We start from the raw sequence: 11,461 nt of genomic DNA, 5'->3' as shown, positions 1-11,461 counted from the left end.
TGACAAAGTTGGGATAAAATAATAACGTTATTATATTGTTAGGGGTTTTTAAAACTGGTTGGAATTTTATGATCACTTTTTGAAAGTATTGGGGGTTTACAAAAATTTGCCCTTGAATTTATTCAAACATCCTTTGTTTTTTGTTTTTTGTTTTTTTTTTTTTTTTGTTTTTTGTTTTTGTTTTGTTTTTGTTTTTATATTTTATAACATGTTATAAAATATAAAATATTTAAATACATTAAAAATGAAGTAGACCCATTTTGAATGGGTGGGTAGACCCATCTAACAATTTCTCTTTAGGATCGTTTTCGTGAATATACCCACCAACGTCAACCGTCCACATTCGAAACCCTTTTCGCCGAAAAACCTAAAACCCTAATCGTTTCACTCCTACTCTCGCAGAGGCTACGATTGAACAGTGGCGTTTCAGAAGTCGCTTTCAGAGGCCAAACCCTATTCTTCAAATACCTGAACCTCAATTTGCAAACGATTATAGCAACAATGGAAGTCGAATAACAGAGAGAAATGGACAACAACGTGATGTGTCTATTGACGGACCCAGAAGGGACTGCACTGGGAGCTCCTATATACGTTCCACAAAAATTTGGACCGAAAGAGCTTCAACAAATGGTCAATAAGCTAATCAATAATGTAAGCTTCGCAAATTTGCTTCAATAAATGTCCAAAATCTAGTTTCTTTCATTTGGTTGTGTTTTAAAAGAATTGGACAAAAATTAGTTTAAAGATTGACCTTTTTTTCTTTAAATTCCAAATTCATAGCATCAAATTCATGCTTCCAAACATAATTTCACTATTTTTTTTTTTTTTTTTGAAGCAAACGTAGTTATTTTCTTATCAAAAAAGCATGAAAAATAGTTTTGATTCTTTTTGTTTAACTCTTTATTCTGTTGTTAAATAATGATTCAATAACAAAATGAAGTATTTACGACAAACAACAATAATCAAGTTTATTGTTATATTTATTCTATAATGTTCTGCCAAATTTTGGTTTAAAATTCTGGAATTATTCATTTTAGTTTCAACAAAAAATTTCCACAATTACATTTTGATCCAAATTGTAAAATCATTCAATCTTGATTTACATATATACACATTATATATTGAATTTATTCAACCATCCTTTGTTTTTTGTTTTTATATTTTATAACGTGTTATAAAATATTAAATATTTAAATACATTTAAAATGAAATAGACCCATTTTGAATGGGTGGGTAGACCCATCTAACAATTTCTATTGTTTCCGTGAATACACCACCGTCCACATCTAAAACCCATTTCGCCGAAAAACCTAAAACCCTAATTAAGGCTGCAAATAAGCCGAGCTGTTCATGAACAGCTCGGGCTCAGGGCTCGGCTCGGGCTCGTTCATTAAGTAAACGAGCCGAGTTCGAGCCAAATTTTTTGACTTTCTTAGTAAACGAGTCGAGCCCGAACAACGTTAGGCTTGGCTCGCATGGGCTCGTGAACAAGGCTCGTATGGACTCGTGAACGAGGCTTGTTTATTAGCCATTTATAAGTTTTTGATCCAACCCCTTTGTGTGAGTCCATTCAATTATACATGATAAGCCCATTTGAAAACCATTATTATAATCTAAGCTCAAACAAAAATGGCCCATATTCGTTTTAAAAACCCAACCCATTTATGTTACCAAACAAACCCTATTTTCTAGTTCATTCTTTACCACAGAATAAGCATCGCAGCGCAGCCAATCTCATCTTCCCCATTCACTTGTTTTCTTCTCTGCAACCATTCTTCCTTCACTGGCCGCCCTTCAATATTTCGTATTATGAAGACAACAATGGAAGAGTAATGAAAATAATTGCTAGCTGTCGATGATTTCAGACAACCTGAAGGTATGTATGTGCATCCTAGGCGATTGTTGAAAGTTAGGAATGACTCATTTCTTTACATTCTTTGGCACTGAACTTTTAACAAATAATAATAATAATAATAATAATAACTTCTAGAATAAGAACGAGAAAGTAGTTTTGTCCAAGCATTCAAAAAGGAGCTGAAAATTGCATACACGTTTGTATATAATTGGTCGGGACCATGTATGAATTCACCTAGCTGCTTGCCACAAATATGTGGCCATGGCAAATGAGAGCTCAGATACCGCTATTATCCGGAACATATAGCTCCGGACCATGAAGATTTTTTTATAATATATTAAAATACTTTATTTCTCAAGGTACTTTGAAGTGTGTTTCTTTTGTTTCTACAATCTTGGGATATGGGTTGCTAAAGAGTGAATGGACTTGTTGACTACTGGATTAATGGGCTGGGAAGACATAAATCTTGTCCAATTGTCATGAAAGTGGGCTGAAAATGTTACTTAATATAGACCATGGTGTCACGGGCCTAGAGATTTGGCGCAGCGGCACGGCCCGTGCGGCACCAAGGCGCTGCTTCAGCTCGCGCAAGCGCCCTGGTCAGCCACCACGACCTACCCTCCCAAGGATACATGCTGACTGGTTTCGGCCTGCCATGGCCTCGTCAGGGGAACGGCTCCAGCTCCCGACCAGTTTGTGCAGGGATGGCCAACTCCCTTCTTCATAGTCAAGTCCAAGACTAGCGACAAGCACCTCGAACTGAACCGAGTCGACCTGCCTGAACTCTGAAGAGGTACCATCCTGTGCTCCTGCACGCCCCTTCCCTGGAACCATTCCCAGTCAAACTCTGCTCTTTGCCAACCAGCATGCGTGTCTTCCATCCTCCAAGCGTCTTAGGAATCACTTCGTGACATTCTCCCCCACCCAAATCCTGCGACGTCCTCGTCGCAGTGCGGCGCTTCACTACTGCGTCCACTCCCTTCCAAAGTCTGCCTCCATGCGGTATGCTCGCCTTCCCACCATCGCTTCCTTGTGCAGCTCCCTGCACTGCACTCGCCCAATGATAGGCCTCGGACCAAGGGGACGTCCACTCCTCAAGGACGTGACTCTTCTCCGTCATGCCGCCTCCGCGACATCCCGAGCAAGCAATGGCCTTCTGCCGACTTGATGCTCGCCCTTCACCATGGTTTGCATCACCCAAGGACTAAGCACGAACTTTGGTGCGCGCGGCCCTCCGGCCCTTCAATGCGCAACTTCAACGGACGCCTCTTCCTGGGGAGATGGAGGCTCTCCCCCCCAACTGCATTGATTTCTCCTCATCGACGCAACTTCAATGCACCGTCTTCATTCTCTGACCCCTCCCGGACCGACAAGGGGGCACCCCACCGTGCTTTACCCCAAGTCCTGCTCTGATACCATTTGTCACGGGCCTAGAGATTTGGCGCAGCGGCACGGCCCGTGCGGCACCAAGGCGCTGCTTCAGCTCGCGCAAGCGCCCTGGTCAGCCACCACGACCTGCCCTCCCAAGGATACATGCTGACTGGTTTCGGCCTGCCATGGCCTCGTCAGGGGAACGGCTCCAGCTCCCGACCAGTTTGTGCAGGGATGGCCAACTCCCTTCTTCATAGTCAAGTCCAAGACTAGCGACAAGCACCTCGAACTGAACCGAGTCGACCTGCCTGAACTCTGAAGAGGTACCATCCTGTGCTCCTGCACGCCCCTTCCCTGGAACCATTCCCAGTCAAACTCTGCTCTTTGCCAACCAGCATGCGTGTCTTCCATCCTCCAAGCGTCTTAGGAATCACTTCGTGACAATGGGCTACAAATGCCACTTGTCGATGGTTGCATAGTGATGGGAACAGTGACTGAATTTCTGCAGATCATGGGTCCTTTCATTGTCAATTTCATTTCAGGTCCTTTAAATGCCTTGTCATTTCCATTAATGTACCTTCATTTCTTATTTTTTAATAAGGGAGTGTTCAGCCGGAATTAAAATTTGTAAAATTTAAAAAAAAATTTGAATCAATTTTTTTAAGGGTTAATTACGACACTTCCGAGATTTGATGCATTGACAATTATATACAACTTAGCTATTTTTTGGACGATAACACCTCCTTAGGTTTAATAAAGTTATGAAAGACATCCCCAAGGGTCCAAACATGCCCTTAGAAGATGTGAAAAGACGAGAGTGCCCTCAATATTTTATTCATTTTAACCATAAAATATTAAACATTTTAAAAAGACTAAAACACCTTTATATAACCGCAGATCGATGTTCTTGTAGTACTTGTTACCCCAAGCACTTGCTTGAATGAAACTTGTGTTACCTTTCTTGTTCATCCCCAAATCAAGATCTCTATAATTGACATATGTTTCTCTCGGGAACAAAGAAACATAAGTAGCCATGTAATTGTAAAGCTTCCTAATCCAATCTATGTGCTTTGCCGCCGTGTCACTGTCTGCGTCGTTCCAGAGTGTCAGGTGCTGTATTTTATATATGACACCTTTTCTATGAAGGAAAGGAATTTCAGACTCTGAAATATTTCCCATCATTCCACCGTATGGATTCCATATCACCAATGGACTTTCCTCTTCCAAGAGCCTTTTCCAGAGCCCTTCTAGGCCATCTTCAGGAATTGGTTATCTCACAAAGTCTGATTTGGCCTTGAAATAGTTCTTGAATGTTGACTTCCCTTGGAGTAGAACTTCAGGGGGTACAGTACTTGGATAGCCGGCAATGTATAGCACCGATTTAAGCCAGCTTATTTCGCTGCAGTCCTTTCGCTGCAACCCCAATTCCGGAAAGTTCTCATTCATTATATTTAGGAATCTATCAGTTTTACCAAGAAACATTGCATTGTAGGAAGTGTTTATAGTCCTCTGATCAGCTTTCTTACCGGTACTTGCCTGTTGTATGATGACTCTAATGAAGAGATCTTCATCGAGCTTGTCTGCAACTTGCTGCCATTTGTAGAGGATCTTTGTTCCGCCTTCTTCCAAGGTCTTAGTAACTGTAAAAACTGTCACAGTTTCTGGAACAGGTGTAAGATTATTTATTTAATTGTGGCCCACATGATTTGGACATGTGACATATTACTTGGTGGTTAAGTAAATAGATATCAATTAATATTATTTATTCTTGGTCAACTTATAATTATTTTTTTAGTAATTACTTATTGGAGAAGTGCTTTCCTTTCTTGTTCCTTACTTTGATGGAAAGTGGAATTAAGTTACTAATAAGGAAAGCTGGTCCTCTCTCTGCCTTTATAAAAGTGCATATACTCCGTCAATTATGTATTATTATTGATACAACACGTAAAAGTTTTATTGTATGCAAAAGGTCAAGAGAGAGAAACTAGTTTCCACCTTTGCCTGTTGATCAGAGTTGCAGATTAGTTCGTGGTTAAAGAATCTAGACGTTGGACCTAATCTGAACAAGGTTTGATATCATGAATCGAGATATGTATATCTAACTATATTTATTTATGCGTTATAAGGATGTGAAATTAATTAAAGTTCTAAGATTTAGGAATTTATGATAATTTGTGATTCATGTTTAACACAAATTAATTAGAGTTAACATGTGGTATTAGAGCACGTTGTTTTGAAACTCATTATTTTTTATTATACTTGCATAAATAATATGTTTAAATTAAAATTAAAATTATATAATTATATAATTTTAATTTATTATAATCGAGAGCTTTAATAGAGATCTGTATGCCAGATCAAATTTTTCCTAATTAGTGTACCCGTTTTTGAATCGAGTGTCAAGAATCTGTATAATGATCAGATTTGTGTTTGTTATATGTTTGTCAAGACGTCTGATGATATGTACCTCGTTTTTCGAAATTACGTGTGTTGAAATATATTATGTTGACTTTGACAAACTTAAATTTTTGAAAAAACTGGATTGTATATTATATATAGCATAATGAGACAAAAAACAAGTCAATATATATTATGTTGCTATGATTTTCATACATAATGATGAACTTACAGTCGTTGAAAGTGAGAACCATTATATATACATTCTGAACTTTTGTTTATAACAATAGTTGAAAGTTAGAACCATTACGGATACATTCTGAATTTTTGTTTTTGATTCCGCGCAAAACGAGGTGCCAAATTATAATGATGTCCTTTGTTTTGTACATGATTACATATGCTTATTGATATACACTTACAGTAAATATATCTATGATATTTTGGACACCCACTGGCAGTTTAATTAATTGACTTTGTAAATTAGTTGTGCATAATATGGTGGGTAATTTAATGTTGAATTTATCACTAAGTAATTTAATATTTATATTATAGAAAGGTTGGTAGCTACCAAAATGGTCTAACCATAATGGTTAATGGATATTAATTTTAATGGTAGACATGATTACAATATTTCATGAATAATGATGCTTATAATTTTTGTAATATTCATGAATATTGGGTTTATTCAATCATTATAAATAATTCCTCAAAGGGAATTAATTTTCAAGTGGTTAAATAAACATTAAGGGGTTGTATGTAATTTTTAATTGAGTAGATATAGGATATCCAAAGGTAACTTGTCTATTTAATTAATTAGTGCATCACCAATGAAGCTATATATAAATAAATACATCTAAGCATCATTTTTTTTTATTTTATGGTTACTATTGTAATACCCCTAGTTTTCAAAAGGATAGAATGGGAATTTAATTTTGAGTTTTATTGCATTTTTAATATGTGAGCTATGTGTTTTGGTTTGTTTAATTGTTTAAGTGTGTATTTATTTTTAAATAAATGATTTACTTAGATTTGTTTTAACTATTTACTTGAATAATTTGATTGAGTTAATTGTTTTATTTAATTATTTTAATTGGATTAATTTTGTGATAGTTGATTTAGTTGGTTCTCAGCGTGACTGTTATATAGCTTTTCATTGGGTTTATAATTTTCATAGGCAGCCGTCATTGATTTGTAACCTAGGTTTACATATGGGCCGGGTTGTATATGGATTAGGGTTTAATGTCTAAACCTATATATATGTATATTACAGTGGATTAGGGTTTAAAACAATACAAAAAAAAACGTAGGTTTTCGGTAGAGCAAAGATACAGTGAGATATTGAGAGACAGAGAGGAAGATAAAGAGAGAATGTCTAGGTTTTGGTCTGGATTAAGTTTGGACCAAGAAGGAGGAAGAAGAGGTGTTTTTGGGTTGAACCAAGGCACTAGAGGAGCAGACTTGCGATTTAGGAACCAAACATATTACAGAGACGGTGATTTACAGTTTCAAACTCTGAAATTGCAGGCAAGTCTCTGTTCTATTCTTTCCCCTTAATTCGTGTTCTGTGCATGCCTGGTTAGACTCCAGGGTTTTAATAAAAGATAAAACGGATTGACACAAACATAATAACATGTTTTCCATGCAGATATAATAACATTTTTTAGAGAAGGCTCTACTTGAGTGGAGAAGGCTCTACTTATTTGGAGAAAGCTCTTTGAAACACAGAGCCTTCTCTTTCTCTTAAATATCATGTATACTGAGTTTTAAATGGTCTGGTTGGTTAAATCTGAGTTTCTAAAACTATTTAAAGGTTATTAAATGATGTAATATACTGCTTAGGACTTATAAAATAATGGAGAAGCAAGCTTATATTCTAGAATAAAGGATAGAATTAACATAAGTTTAAACAAGGGCTGTATGTGAAAGATTAAACCACTGATTTGAAGTGCAGACTGTTTTAGAAATCTGATGCCTGTACACGATGCTAAGTTTTAAATTATGTTGTGTAGCTAAGGTTTAAGCATTATGTTATTGAATTATAGGTATGCTTGGTTGGAATTAACGGACAATTAAATCTGTTGTATATCTCTGTTAGGACACTGTTTGGAGGAGATTTGATACTTTTGCATGGCCTTAAGTTTTGGATAATGTTTTACAACTGTGTTTTAAGCATGTTTTTATTCAATAATGTATATGCTTAGTTGGGTTAAACTGATGCTTAAATCTGTACATAAAGTGCATCAGTCAGGGTACTGTTTGGATAAGCAAAATTGCATAAACCTGTTTTATCAATTTAATAGACTGAAACTTGGATTCTGAATTTTCAGTGGAGACATGGTTTAGTGACACACATGTTAAACTATACTTATGATTGTTTTGTAATGCGTTGATAATTAATTCTACTATTTCTGTCAACTGTGTTAACTGGAGGATTGTATGTACCGGTATGGGACGGTGACATACTAGGTATGATTAGTTAAAACACTAATCCTACCTAATTTGGAATGAGTTGGATTAACCATAAAAAGGTTAAGTCCCACTTATATGGATGTATATGAACCGGTATGGGACGGTGTCATATTAGGGATGGCTTAGTTCAAAACACTAAGGCCTACCTATGTTGGGAATGGATTAGTTCAAAACACTAAGTCCGACCCAATTTGGATTCAGGTATGGATTAACCATAAAGGTTAAGTCCATCACCTACATGTGTCATATCAATTGTGAATTGAATGATCTACTATGGTTTTAGAATGGATTTATTTTTATACAGTTATCAGACCACTACACAGATGAATGATATTCTGAATTAGGAGGAGTACGGACTTTATATATTTATTATATGTGCCATGGTATGAGCTTGAGTCTCAGGACCATGGTTAGGGAGCGTATATCGCCTAGGATGAATAACTGGACATAGGTGTTGTCCCCTGGTAGGTCTAGGTATTCATGCCCACCTTAAGGTGCGTATTTGCATGTTACCTTCTATTCAGGCTGAGACAGACTTACTGGACTAGCGAGCGTCCTATAGTGTGTACTATATATACATATATGGACTACTCTAGATATTGTTGAGTCTTCCTAGGATGTATCTGCGTATCGGATTATTGTTTGGATCGTAGTAGATCAGGACTTGCACGTGGGCCTGACACACTCTATTATATTTCAGGTGTTGGACAGTACCAAGCTTAGAGCTTGATCGTGTTGATGCAAATACAGACACTCACTCTTCCGGTTACATAGGATTTCCTTTCTACTTTAATTTTGGTTTTTAATTATGTAAATTTATTCAAGGTTTTGGGATTAGGGGTCCACTAGGTGGATTCCCGAGTTGTACGGTTTAAAATTATATTAATTTATTAATTCAAGTCTGAGGATTCTTATTTTAGTTTTCTTCCAGTGTATTATTATTAAGTTTTTTTTTACTCTGTTTTTATTTTCTGCTTGTTTACATATTAATTGTTTGGTATCCCTCGGATCTGTGCTCGGACTTGATCACCCGTGGCTCTAGAATTGAGGGGTATCACAACTATCCAAAGGGATACCATAGTTGTACAATGTATTTATTTATTTTTATATGTGTTGTAATCTCAAAGTATTAATGTTATGAGCATTTATCTTATTATGATTATTTTATTATAGTATCTCTTCCTGTTTCAGTGAATTCGCATGCTTCATCTGTTCCAATTCTCAATGGGACAAATTTCTCAGAATGGAATGAGCAAGTTCAGTTCAACTTAGGTGTGTTAGATCTTGATTTAGCATTTTAAATTGAGAAACCTACTGTTATTACTGGTGAAAGCAGTGAGGAAGAAAAGACTCTCCATAAAACTTGGGAAAAATCGAACAGATTGAGTATTATGTTTATGCGAATGACTATTGCAAATAATATCAAAACAAATCTTCCCTAAACTGATAGTGCTATGGAATATTTGAAAAATATTGAAGAATATGCCCGTACTGCAGATAAGTCTCTTGCAGGGAAATTAATGGTTGACCTCACTACTATGCATTTTGATGGTACTCGTAGTATGCATGAGCATGTTCTTGAAATGACTAATCTTATTGCGAAATTGAAAACTCTAGGGATGAATGTGGATGAGACTTTTCTCGTTCAATTTATTCTCAATTCTTTACCTACTCAACATGGGCCATTTCAAATTCACTATAACACTATTAAGGACAAGTGGAATGTGAATGAATTGGCCAGTATGTTAGTTCAGGAGGAAGGAAGGCTTAAGCAACAAGATAATTATAACGTTCATCTCATGACTCAAGAAGTTAGAAAGAAATTTGGAAAAAGGCCTGGAAAAGGCATTAAGTGAGCAACACCCCAAATAAAGGATTCTGATCAAGCTACTCAAAAGAAGGAACGCAAGAATGATAAGTGTCATTTTTGTAACAAATCTGGACACTTTCAGAAAGATTGCATAAAACGTAAAGAATGGTTCGAAAAGAAGGGTAAGCCTTTGGCTTTTGTATGTTTTGAATCAAACTTAATTGAAATTCCTTCTAATAGTTGGTAGGTTGATTCAGGCTCTAATGTTCATATTTCCAATACGATGCAGGGATTCATTTCAACCCAAACCATAAATCCAAATGATGATTTCTTGTTCACAAGGAATAGGGAGAAAATTCCAGTTGAAGCCATTGGGACATTTCGTTTAGTTTTAGATAGTGGATTTCATTTAGATTTGGTTAAAACTCTTTATGTTCCTTCAATTTCCTGTAATTTGATTTCTTTGTCCAAACTTAATGTTGATGGTTTTTCATTTAAATTTGGTAATGGATGTTTCAATTTGTTCAAAAAATCCCAATTTGTTGGTTCTGGTATTCTTATTAATGGTTTATACAAGATAAAGCTTGATGATTTATTTTCTGAAACACTTTTGACCTTGCATTATAATGTTGGAACCAAACGTAGCTCAATTAATGAAAATTCATCTTTCTTGTAGCATAAAAGATTGGGTCATATATCCAGTGAAAGGTTAAAAAGATTAGTAAAAGATGGAATTCTTTGGAATCTAGATTTTACTGATTTTATTGTGTGTGTGGATTGTATTAAAGGTAAACAAACCAAACACACAAAAAAAGGAGCCACAAGAAGTATAGAGCTTCTTGAAATTATTCATACAGATATTTGTGGACCTTTTGATGTACCATCTTTTGGTGGAGAAAAATATTTTATCACCTTTATAGATAATTTTTCACGTTATGGATGTATCTATTTGTTGCATGAAAAATCTCAAGCAGTGAATACTCTTGAAGTATACATAAATGAGGTTGAAAGGCAATTAGATAAAAAAGTGAAAATAGTAAGGTCAGATAGAGGTGGTAAATATTATGGAAAGTATGATGAAGACCGTTTGCTAAATTCTTTGAAAAGCGTGGCATTTGTGCTCAATACACTATGCCAAACACACCACAGCAGAATGGTGTAGCTGAGAGGCGTAATCGTACTCTTATGGAAATGGTTAGGAGTATGTTTAAGTAATTCCTCGTTACCCATATCATTGTGGATGTATGCTCTTATAACTGTTATATATGTATTAAACAAGGTTCCTAGTAAGGCAGTTTCAAAAACTCCATTTGAACTGTGGACAGGAAGGAAACCTAGTTTAAGGCACCTGCATATTTGGGGTTGCCCAGCGGAAGCTAGGATTTATAATCCACATGAAAAGAATTGGATTTTAGAACAGTTAGTGGGTACTTTATTGGTTACCCAGAAAAATCCAAAGGGTACAGGTTTTACTGTCCTACACATAGTAAAAGAATTGTTGAAACCGGTAATGCCAGATTCATTGAGGATGGTGAAATCAGTAGGAGTGATAAAAATGA

The 11,461-nt window shown here is 36.1% G+C and overlaps 1 long non-coding RNA gene across 1 annotated transcript; it reads left to right on the top strand.

Moving 5' to 3' along the window:
• The first annotated feature begins 1,630 nt into the window (after nt 1-1,630).
• LOC132304401 (uncharacterized) lies at nt 1,631-9,011 on the top strand. Its single transcript, XR_009481591.1, has 2 exons — nt 1,631-1,876; nt 8,793-9,011. It is a non-coding gene; the product is annotated as an uncharacterized LOC132304401 (long non-coding RNA).
• The last annotated feature ends 2,450 nt before the right edge of the window (nt 9,012-11,461 follow it).

Source organism: Cornus florida, unplaced genomic scaffold (genome assembly GCF_030987335.1).
Source record: "Cornus florida cultivar Cherokee Brave unplaced genomic scaffold, ASM3098733v1 CherokeeBrave_3.0.0_Hap2_Chr04, whole genome shotgun sequence".
Taxonomy (NCBI): Eukaryota; Viridiplantae; Streptophyta; class Magnoliopsida; order Cornales; family Cornaceae; genus Cornus; species Cornus florida.
The sequence above is the reverse complement of the archived record's forward strand: the minus strand, read 5'-3'. Positions and strand labels throughout refer to the sequence as shown.